Source organism: Equus caballus, chromosome 4 (assembly GCF_041296265.1).
Source record: "Equus caballus isolate H_3958 breed thoroughbred chromosome 4, TB-T2T, whole genome shotgun sequence".
NCBI lineage: Eukaryota > Metazoa > Chordata > Mammalia > Perissodactyla > Equidae > Equus > Equus caballus.
In genome coordinates, this window is record NC_091687.1 from 90,448,726 (window position 1) to 90,461,052 (window position 12,327).

The 12,327-nt window shown below is 41.7% G+C and overlaps 1 long non-coding RNA gene across 1 annotated transcript in view; it reads left to right on the forward strand.

The window, feature by feature from the left end:
- Positions 1-6,570, forward strand: part of LOC111773258 (uncharacterized) — a 73,687-nt gene extending 67,117 nt beyond the window's left edge. The window contains exon 4 of the long non-coding RNA XR_011437999.1: positions 1,947-6,570. This is a non-coding gene — a long non-coding RNA (uncharacterized lncRNA). The remainder of the gene's footprint in view (positions 1-1,946) is intronic.
- Positions 6,571-12,327: the final 5,757 nt, after the last annotated feature.

Consider the following 12,327-nt stretch of genomic DNA (forward strand, 5'->3'; position numbering starts at 1 on the left):
AGCGTTTGGGGAACTTCTGGGTTGATGAGCACATTGAGATGCTGGGAGGACGATGTGCCCAGAGAGGGCGAGGAAGCTCCCTGCTCCTCTCCCCCTGCCATGCTGCGCCCTGTGCATCATGTCCATTTGGCTTTTCCTCGATTATGTCCCTTATAATAAACTGGTAATAGTAAGTAAAGTGCTTTCCTGAGTTCTGTGAGTTGTTCTAGCAAATTACGGAATCTGAGAGGGGTTTTGTGGGACCCTTGAATTTGTAGCCAAGTCAGACAGAAGTGTGGGTATCCTGGGGACCCGATACTTATGACTGGTGTCTGAAGCGGGGACAGTCTTGTGGGACTGAGCCCCTAAACCTGTGGAGTCCGACGCAGTTAATGCCAGAAGTGAACTGAATTGTAGGACACCCAGTTGGTGTTGAAGAGTTAGAATTGGTTGGCATGGGGAAAAAAACCCCTCAATGACTTAAGTGTTGAATGTCCACACCATAAGCAAAGCCACCCCCTAAAAGTTACCAGAATTGCAAGATTCACGCAAAAGATAGAAACAAGCAACCACTAGAAGACTTGCTTGGTAAAACTATGCCTTATAAGTGACAGCAAATGTTATAGGTGACTTTGGAAGAGTGGCTCAGTTTGGAGTTAGAATAGCATCAGAGCAGAGCTGGAACAAAAACAAAGTCATAGGGGGGAGAAGATACTTGCCTGTATATAACCCATCAAGGATAGATACCCAGAACATATGAAGAATTCCACAAATTAATAAGAAAAGATAAACAAGCCCCTAAAAATGGTCAAAGGATAAAGATGAAGCAATTCACAGATGAGGAATCCTGAATAGCCAATAAATATATGAAAAACCTTCAACCATACTAGGATCCAGAAAACACGAAAAATTCCACGATGAGATGCCTTTTTTTATCTATCAGGTTAGCAAAATTTTCAAGTTTGATAATATCAAGTAGCAGCGAGAATGTGGGATAATGGGAACTCTCTTATAACGCTCATGAGTACAGCCGATTCGGCAATATCCACTAAAATTTAAGATTCGCAGACTCTGTGATGCAGCAATTCCACTCTAGGTATATAGACTCTAGAGACAGCCACGTATAGGAAAGGAGATGTTGCAAAGATGATTATTGCAGCCGGGTTCATAGTTGCAGAATGTTACAAATAGCATGAAACAATTTCTATAAATTTAAAAAACATGTAAAACAATACTATATAGTTTTATGGAAACGTGTGGTAAGACTCAAATATGCAGAGGAGAAGGATGAACACCGACTGCAGGAGCATTGTCTCTTTCAGGAAGGGGGGGAGGGCAGGAGTGAGGACTTTAACCAGACCTGTCATGTTTTACTTCTCTTAAAAAAATCTTAAGCAACATGGAAAAGTTTAACACTTGTTCATTCTCTGTGGTGGTTACATGGGTATTTGTTTTATTATTCCTGTGCCTTTCGTATGTTTGAAATATTTCATAAACGCATTATTTTAAATAAAAAAGATAATGAAATCCCTCTTAATCTAGGAAAAACTGGATTTTGTAGTTACTCTCTGTTCCTGCACTTGCTTACACGTGTGTTGTCTCTTCCTCAAATATGTGATTGAAGAAGCTTGTTTTGGGCTAGGCAGAGAGAGCGTGGTCTAGAAGCCACGGTCAGTGACCATGAAGCGGAAGTGAAAAGGGACCCAGTGCAGGATTCCTGTCTCCGCCTTGGCTAGGAGATAGCCACAAGCCATCTGCCAGAATAACTCTAGCAGCAGAACAGTCACTACTTCCTGCACACCTATTCCATTGTCGGGGACATCTTCAGGGGAAGCTAGAGAGTTCTCTCCCATGTAGGCTGGCTAGCTGTTCCTTCGCCATTAGAGGGATAATAGCATGGATGCCTCTTTGTCCAGACCCTGGATGAGGAGGGAGAACCTCTCACCATTTTGTTTATCTTTCTTTAGATGCTCTGAGATGGGGCTGTGCGGCGTCCGAGGGTGAAGCACGTGCAGAGGATGTGATCAGATTACATCAGAGCACAGGGAGTCGGTAATTCATGGGAACTGGAAATTGTACCTTAATAAGTTTGCATTAGCTCTTAAATGGCCACATCATATTATTGCCTCATATTAGGTTTGTGATCAATGACCGCCTAACTGCCTCTCTTGTGCCACAAAATCCTTTTCACATAAATTGCTGTCAAATCACTACTCCCTCTGCAGCCGTTCTGCATTTGTGCGAGTGAATTTCAGAGATTGCTGCTGGGCTGTGCATTTATACTTGTTAAATTTTATCTTCTTGGCTTCGACCATACATTCTAGAATTGAGATCATTCTGAATTTTGATTCTGTCTTCTGTGGCATGTACTCTCCCCACCAGGTTAGTGTCATCTGAATAACTGACTGGCATATTTTCAAAAGGATGGGGCCAAGGACAGAAGCCTGTAGCAAGGCAATGAAAATGTTTCTCTGGATTGACACGGAACCATTAATCAGCAATCTTTGGTTACAGCAGTTCAATTGGCCATAAATCTGCCTCAAATTATTACCATCTGATGCTGTGGGAGTGCAAGAGATAGAGTGGTTAGGAAGACTCAGTATTGTAAAGATGTCAATTATCTCCAGATGAATCCATAAATTGAATGCAGTTCAAGATAAAATCACCACAACGTTTTCCATAGAACCTGGTAAGCTGATTCTAAGATTTATTTGGGAGAGTAAAGGAAAGACCAGGAACAGACGAGATAGTTTTGAGGAAAAAGGACAAGAATTGGGAGAATTGACCTACCAGAAATCAAGGCTTATTATAAAGCTATAATGATTAGGGCAGTTTGATATTGGCACAGAAAAAGAAAAAGAGATCAAAGGAACAGAAAAGAAATCCCAGAGATAAAATAAAAAATATATGGGAATTTGATATGTGGCAAGGTACACTACAAATCTGTTAGCAATGCACAGGCTACTTTAAAAATGATACTGGAATACTTGGTAATTCATAATGGAAGAAAGTTCTATCTCTATTTCAAACCTCTACTAAAATAGATTCCAGGATGTTTAAAGACCTAAATGTGAAAGGGAAAACTTCAAAATATTGGGTGTAAGGACATATCTTCATGACCTTGGAAGTAAGAAGGGTTTCTTAAACAAGATGACGAAAGCATAAGCAAAATGAGAAGTTTGATAGATTTGACTATATTAAAATTAAAAATATTCATGTATCAAAATACAAGTTAAAAATCAAGTTATAGACTTGGAGAAGATGTTTGTAAAGCTTAAAATAGGTAAGTAATTAGTAACCAGAATGAGAAAATTTTTTTCAAACTAATATGAAAAATACGAACAATGTAACAGAAAAAGAGACAAAGGGTGTGACCAGGGAGTTTTATAGAAAGGAAGTCTAAATGACCAGTGAATATATGAAAAAATTCTCAACCTCATTAGTAAGCAGGCAAATGCAAATTAAAATCACAGTGAGATACATTTTGGACTGATCAGATTGACAAAATTTAGAAAGTCTGATAGGAGCAAGTAACAGTAAGAATGTGGAGCAAGGGGAACCATCATACACTGATGGAGGGTTTCACTGGCACTGTCATGGAGAGAAAGTTTGGAAACATCTAGTAAAGCTGAAGAGCTGAAGACGCACATACCTTGTGGACACAGTAATTTCATTCCCTGGTGTGAATTCTAGAGAAACTCACATATACGTTAGGAGGCATTTACATGAGCATGGGTTGTAACATTTTTAGTGAGATGATATAAATAGAAACAACCTGAATGATCATCAACAGAAGAATGAATGAATAAATTATGAAACATTCGTTCAATGCTGTAGTTTCTGGCGATGGAAATGATTGAACTAAGTCTACATGTATAATGGATACATCTCAAAAACATAATGTTAAGCAAAGAGAGCAAGTAGCAGAAAGATAGATACAGTGTGATGCTATTTACATAAAGTCTAAAATCATGAAAATGATACTATATATCAGGGGTGGCAAACTGTAGCCTGTGGGCCAAATCTGAGGTAAAGAATGCCTATTTTTGTCAAATTTTATTGGAGCACAGCCACATGCATTTGTTATCTCTGGCTGCTTTTGTGCTACAAAGGCAGAGGTGAACAGTTGCAACAGAGGTAGGATGGCTTGCAAAGTCTAAAATATTTACTATCTGGCCCTCTACAGAAAAAGTTTGCTGGCGCCCGGCACATATGTGTATTGGTTAGCCTAATATGTAACATTAGTGACTTACATAAGAGAAAAGTTTACTTTTCCTGTTTGAAAGGCTAGGTAAACGTTTCAGGGCTTTTAGGCTAGCTCAACAATCATCAGAGACCCAAGATCCTTCCCTGTGGGTTATTGTCGCCCTCAGTATGCCATGTGCATCTCATGATCCACGATGGTGCCCATCTCTCATCGTCACATCCCCCTTCCAGGCAGTGTGAGGGCAGTAACAGGCATCTTCATTTTGAGCATGTGACCTAGAAGTTATCCACGTCCCACTAGTAAGAATTTTTTCACAGGGCTATGCCCACCCTCAAGAAAGCTAGGAAATAGACACTTCACCTGGGCTATGATGTGCTTGCTAAAAGTCCTATTACTATGAGAGTGGGAAGAATGGCTGTTGGGGAACAACCAGAGGCTTCGGCAGTAAGCTTATTTGTAGTAAAGACATGAAAAGGAATGAAGAACATTGACTGGTTCTCCATCTTTAGCAGGATGGTGGTCACTTTTAGGCAGGAAGGAATGCAATCAGAGAGAGGTACAATAAAAAGAGGTCAGGAAAAGAGCTGGGAGCCCCAGGACTAGAGATTCAAGACAGTTTTATACCTTAAGGCCTGCAGCCAAATCTATGTATATTGCAATTATTCATATACATATAGACATATGTTTAGTTAGAAGAGTAAAATAATAAGAGGAAAGTATCAGAGGCAGAATAGGAGGGACAGGAGAAGATAATTCACTGTAAGAGAGACAACAACATATGCTGAGTGAAACGCCAATATAAAGCACAGTGTTTGGCACAGAATCTTATTGGACTAAGAACTCTATATAATGCAGTATAGATTTTTGATCAGTCACTTTACTATGGGTGTCTATTAATATTGGCAATTGGAGCCAATATGTCAAGGGGCTTGGGACAGGTTAGAAACACACTGCCTAAAAATATACATTGGCTATTTAGTGCTTTGAAGTCCTGATAATAAAAAGGAAATATTTAGGTAGGAGTGAGAAGAATCTCACAGCGGTGGGCAAACGTGTCTTGTCTCTTGGAAGAAGTTGAGAGCTACTCTCTTCTGGGGTTTCTGTCTGACTGATGCTAGGTGCCTGGTACAGAAAGAGATGAGTTGAGGGAGCCAGAACCCCAGACCTTCAAAAGAGAACCCTCAGATGTGGAAACGCCTTGCCTTGCTTTGCCCAGATATGCAAATGCCCACCCTGTATATAAACCTGGTGGGTGCGTGCAACTGTTCTAGAGAGCCATCTCACACTATCTAATTGAATTAAGAATGCATTTTCCAGGGGCCGGCCCCCTTGGCTGAGTGGTTAAAGTTCCATGCGCTCCACTGCAGGGACCGGGTTCACAGGTTTGGATCCAGGTGTGGACTTACTCCACTCATCAGCTGTGAGTGCTGTGGAGGCATCCCACATACAAAATAGAGGAAGATTTGCACAGATGTTAGCTCAGGGAGAATCTTCCTCTCAAAAAAAATATTTTTAAAAAAACCAATGCATTTTTTTCCATACGACCCAGCAATTTCACTCCTGGGCACATACTCCAAAGAAATTCTTTCACAGGACCATAGTGGCATGTGTGAGGGTGCTCGTAACTCCATCGTTTCATGGTGGTGGAGAGTTGGAGGCAATCTGGGTTACCATCACCAAGGAAGTGCATAACACAGGATGGCGAGTGCTTGCCGTGGACTACGGTGCAGTGGTTAGAAAGAGAGGACTGGATATACACACAGTAATGCAGGAGGATCTTAAAAACAGAGTACTGATTGAAGAGAGTTAAGAAAAGGAGAATGAGATCTATAGCACAATAATGCTTATGTAAATGAAAAATGCACGCACACAGAACCACGTTATGCATTTTTCAGGAACATATGCAAATTAAAGGAGGCATGTTAATACATTAGAGTAGTTGCTTATGGGGGAGTGAGAGAGACTACCCCCCAAAATAGTGACTCCAAGGGAGTTTACTTGGACTGCCTTTTTATTCATTCTCAATACCTTGCCTTCCTCCCTGATCCTGACAATCTGATCTTAGAAGTGCTAGCTTTGACTCTTATACCCTTACTGGGTTTATCATCTCTTGTTTTGCTCTCTGGGTGTCTAACCATGGTCATGCCCCCAACTCCACTCTGCCACACAGACTTGGCTTTGACATCTTGCTATTGCTTTCGGAGTTTCTGACCACACTGCTCACCTTCTGGTCTTTCCTTCATTACTCCCAGCTCTTTGCTGACAGCTTGTTGTGGTCTTGCTCCACTACACGGCCATACAGGTCAACTGATGTGTAGAAGACGGACCTGCTTGAAATTGTGTGATGGATCAGCGGTGGCCAAATAAAGTCATGTTTGCCTCAATCTGTTGTCTCCCCAGACCGTTTGTCTGCTCTGCACCTGCTCTCCCCAGGTTTGAAGCTCTTGCTCTGGAGGGCAAGAACCCTGTTTGTCTTTTCTTTTCCTCTAACTCCAACACAGAGAGCCTTTGAGTTTTGATACCTTGACATGTGCTGATATATTTTAATATAAACTTTCTTTTACTTCAAAAGCAAAGAGCTAAGTAATTTCATATATTTCAAATTACATATGAGTTATTGGAGAGGTGGTGAGAGAGCCTGGTACTCCAAGGGCACACATCCCATGACCCTTGGGCCGTGAACACCATGCTCCATCCAACAGAGTTAGACAGCTTTCAGGAAGCTGGTGACATCAATTACAGGCTCAATGGCCAAGAAGTTACCTGGAGGGCAGATATTGATAGAAGATGCAAATATCTGCTTCCCACCTGCCTTCAATTGAGAATAAATCATTTGGAACCACTGGTCTCTGTAGCTCTTGGCCAAAGATATTTTCCATGTTTCTGGGACATGACACAGAGGAGGATTGTGTGAACATATGTGTATGGCATGGGTGGGTGAGTGAGGCTGTGTGCAGTCTATAAACTCCAGGACCAACAGAATGCCTGGCCACATGTGTTCCTGGCACCAATTAGGCCTCCAGTCTGTGTGACCTGGCTAGGTTTGTACAGGGCTTGGTGCCATGACACAGCAGCATGACATGGGGAGTAGTATGGACTTGCTTCAGTGCTTTATGACAATCTGCTGTCTGTTCTCTAGGGGAGAAAATCAGGCTACTGGAAAATAGGAGCACTACTACCAGAAGTCCATGTGAATAAGTATTGGCTCAGTGATGATGGTTACAGTCAATAGGTATAAGGAGGCTAATTAAACACCAGAGCCTGTGACTGGGAACTGCTCTGAATCAGCTGTGGTGATTACACCATGTGGCACAATGGCTTTGCTACAGTGTAAATTAGCCTCAGCCTTGAGTGGGAAGTGAGCTAAAGTCCTTCATCAATATGATACCATGACTGCATTTTCAGAGCCCAAGGAATTTGGACAAAGGAAATCTGACAAAGGAATTTGGGATCCTTTTGGATGCAAGAAACAAAGTGGGGAATCTATTTTGGATGTGAAAGTACTATAATTTCTCTAAAGATTGTTACGGATGTAAAAAATAGATCACAATATTGAAATCAAGATTACTTCGGAAAATTAGGACGTGTGGGCACTATAGTACTGCAAAACAGTTGATATAAGATGTTTTGGGTTAGAGTGGTAATAATATATCAATAAAATGCCAGCAACAGACCAATGATCTGCTGTTTGATGAGTCCAGTTAAACAATGGATTTTTTTGATGTTGCTGGTTCTCTCAGCAGAAACATCCCAAGAAGATATGTTTTGACTCTGATGGGAGAGATGAATTAAATCTAGGGGACACTAATAACAAATTTCCTGAAAAAGAAATAGAGAAATTGATCTCACTTGCAGTAGCATCAAAAACACTAAAACACTTAGGAATAAATTTGACTAACGAGGTGAAAGATCTCTACTCTGAAAACTACAAGACGTTAGTGAAAGAAATCAAACAAGGCACAAATAAATGGAAAAGTATCCCATGTTCATGGATTGGAAGAATTAATATTGTTAAAATGTCAACACTGTCACAAGCCATCTATAGATTCAATGCAATCCCTATGAAGGTTCCAATGGCATTTTTTACAGAAGTAGGAAAAACATTCTTAAAATTTATATGGAACCACAAAAGACCCTGAATTGCCAAAGAAATCCTGAGAAAGAAGAAAAAAGCAGGAGGCATCACACTTCCTGATTTTGAGCTGTATTATAAAGCTATGGTCATCAAAACAGTATGGTACTGGCATAAAAACAGACAAATAGACCAATGGAACAACGTCAAGAGCCCAGAAATAAATTCAAGCATAAATGGTCAACTAATATTTCACAAGGAAGCCAAGAACACTCAATGGAGAAGAGACAGCATCTTCACTAAATGGTGCTGGGACAACTGGATATTCACACGTAAAAGAATGAAACTGGACCCCTATCTTACACCACTCACAAAAATTAACTCGAAATGGATTAAAGACTTAACTGTAAGACCTGAAACCATGAAATTCCTAGAATAAAACATAGGAAAAAATCTCCTTGACGTGGGTCTTGGTAATGATTTTTTGGATATGACACCTAAAACACAAGCAACACAATAAAAAATAAACAAGCGGGGCTACATCAAACTAAAACGTTTCTCACAGCAAAAGAAACCATCAACAAAGTGAAAAGACAACCTACAGAAAGGGAAAAATTTGCAAACTGTATATCTGATAAGGGGTTAATATCCAAAATATATAAAGAACTCATACAACTCAATAGCAAAAAAACAAATAACCCAATTAAAAAGTGGGCAAAGGACCTAAACAGACGTTTCTCCAGAGAAGATATGTGAAAGACCAACAGGCACATGAAAAGATGCGCAACATCACTAGTCATTAGGGAAATGCAAATCAAAACCATGATGAGATGTCACATCACGCCTGTTAAAATGTCCATCATCAAAAAGACAAGAGATAAAAAATGTTGGCATGGACCTGGAGAAAAGGGAGCCCTTGTGCACTGTTGGTGGGATTGTAAATTGGTGCAGTCACAATGGAAAATAGTATGGAGGATCCTCAAAACATTAAATGTGGAACTACCATATGATCCGGCATTTCCACTTCTGGGAATATATCCAAAAGAAACGAAAACACTAACTTGAAAAGATGTCCGCACCTCCTGTTGATAGCAGCAGTATTTACAATAGTTAAGACATGGAAACAACCTAAGTACCCATCAACGGATGAATGGATGAAGAAGTTGTGAGATATAAAATGAAGTATTATCCAGCTATAAAAAAGAGGAAATCCTACCATTTACAACAACATGGATGGACCTTGAAAGCATTATGCTAAGTGAAATAAGTGAGACAGAGAAAGACAAATACTGCGTCATCTCACTTATACGTGGAATCTGAAAACAACGACAATGAACCCAACTCATAGAAAAAGAGATCAGACTGTGGTAACCAGAGGTGGAGGGTGGGGAGAGCAGGAACTGGAGGAAGGTGATCAAAAGGTATAAACTTCTAGTTATAAGATAAATAAGTACTAGGAGAGTAATGTACCACGTGAAGCCTACAGCTCACACTGCTGTATGATGTACAGGAAGGTTAAGAGAGTAAGTCCTATGAGTTCTCATCAAAACCTTCTTCCTTTTTTATTTCTTTTCTTGTTATTGTATCTACATGAGAAGATGGATATTAGCTGAACCTATTGTGGTTATCACATTTCACAATATATATAAATCAAACCATCATGCTATACGCCTTAAAATTATACAGTGATGTATATCAATTATTTCTCAATAAAACTGGAAAATAAAGAACACCAACAAAAGTCTAGGGGAAAGGAACGTTAAAGCATTGTAGTGAGGAGGTGGGAGGGCGTACTGATTATGTGTTCAGGCTATCTGAGTTCATGTCTAGACTTCAGCACCGAATTGTGTGATCTTGGGCAAATTGTTCAACTTCTCTCGGTCCTCTTTTCCATAACAGAGACATTTTGTTAGTACTTTCCTCAGAGGGTTGTTGAAAACACTGAACGAGACAATCCATGTAAGGTGTTTAGCACAGTGACTGGAACATAGAAAGGGCTAAATAAACTTTGTTATTTTAATCATTATTGGTCTCTCAACTTCTCATTAAATATCTTAACTAACTAGGTATTTATTTTTTAAATAAAATATTGAACTCCTGGATATGTAAAACTCCAAGCTCAACAAGGACAAAGATAGTCTACGATAATCGCCTGAGAGATTTATGCTAATGAAGTCATATGATCAAATCTGTAAGCTGCACCCAGAATCAATTTCATTAAATTAGAGTTGACAAGAGCAGAGAGTTAAGTCCACGTGGTAGGATTTGTGTGGCTGAAGCTGAGGCTCTGGTGTCGTGGTAACCCCTATTTCTCATGACCATCCCTAGTTTGCCTCTAGCCATATTCCCATTCGTGCAAAGAATGTCCATCCTTGCTTTGGTGTGGCTTAATGCTGACCAGGCAGAGCATGATATCAGTACTTCCATTAGGAAGGGCCTGTTGGTATTGCAAAGTAGGGTTCTTGAAATCCCTGGGAGGGGATAAGCACAGCCATTGCCTGAGGACTGCCTGACGCATGATGTGGAGCCTGCAGAGGGGGAGGGACCAGACTGGGTCCCCCATTGACTTCACCAGTGTCGGGGGGTACACAGGGTAAAGGATGCCTGCTGCCACCCCATCCCACTGGGGCAGACTGGAGATGCACAGACCCCATGCGCAGCTCAAGCCCAAAGCTTGGTGGTAGATTCTGGGTAGCCCTGAGTCCTGAACTCATTGTGTGGTGATATGAGGGACAGTCCACTCAAAATCAGTGCCATTCTGGCTTCCTAATCTCGCACAATCATGTGAAAGAATTGCCAACCCTGTCAGCAGGAGTGGTCCACTTGCCAGCCCTTCCTCATGGGAGGTTCCTGGAACCGGGGCCTGGTCAGAGGACAACCCATAGGCAAGAGTCCCAGGGCTCCAGTGGGGAAGGGAGCCCACATGGGTCCTGGTTTGGGCTTGGGGTGTCCTGGCCAGCTGCACTGGTGGCTCGACAAGTCCTAGGCACCAGGCAGGTACTTAGAAAATGTTGAGGAAGTCACTTCAGAGTGGGGGTTCCCTGGGCATGTGGTCTTGGGAAAGGGCTCCTGTTTGCCCAGGACTATGTGAGGTACTGCCTGCTACAGTGGGAAGGATCTGGCAGTGATGAACTGGAAGTCAGGGACCTGGTTCTATTCTTTGCTCTGTTGACAAGCAGCTTTGTGACCACGAGTGGACTACTGAAGGTCCCTGCAGGACTGGCTGCATGGATGAGTGACAAGTGTAGCAGCATAGGGCCCTGTGCTCAGAAGGGGGCTCTGTGTTTGGAGTTTAATGCTCTGTGGCCACTCTCTTGAAATCCTTAAGAATTTTCTCTTTGAATTTGTGTTTTCTAAGTGAAATCCATGGACAATGGAGTGTGCACTGGTGGCTGGGAGCCTTTGCTCATGCATAGGCCCACCTCTTGCCACCTTCTCACTTCCTCCCTGGGATGGGGTCTCAGTGGCTGCTCCCCCTCCAGCCCAGTGACCTCTGCTGCCCTCTCCTCCTGGCAGGTGCAGTAAGAGTTGTCATTGGGTGTGTACACCCCACACACTGGGGGTGTGTATGCTCATCCAGTGAGTGTCTCATGCCCAAGGGAGTGTGACATAAAATAGCACATAAAAACAGCAAGATAGATTGAGAAAGAGACTGTAGAACAAAGGAAAATGATTCTTTTTCCTGCTTTTTGAACAAGGGGACCCATATTTTCATTTTGCCCTGGGCCCTGCAAATCATGTCGCTGGTCTGTCTCTGAACTCCAGCTTTCTCCTTTGTAACAAGGTGGGGTTTGAATCAGATGGTGCCTGAGGTGCCTTCCAGGGCTCATATTCTGGCACTCATCCCCCTGCTGAAGGGACATCCAAGTCCTATCACATTTCCCCAATGGTCATCTGTAGAGGTTAACTGGCCAGACCTTGGAGGCCTCTGGTCTATTTTGGTAGTTCTTGCTTCACGTCAAAGAAAAACTGCACCAGACAGAGTTAAACAGGCAAGGAAGACCTTATTCATGACTATTGCAATAGAGGAGAGAGATGGAACTCAACTCTGCTGAGATGAAAGGAGGAG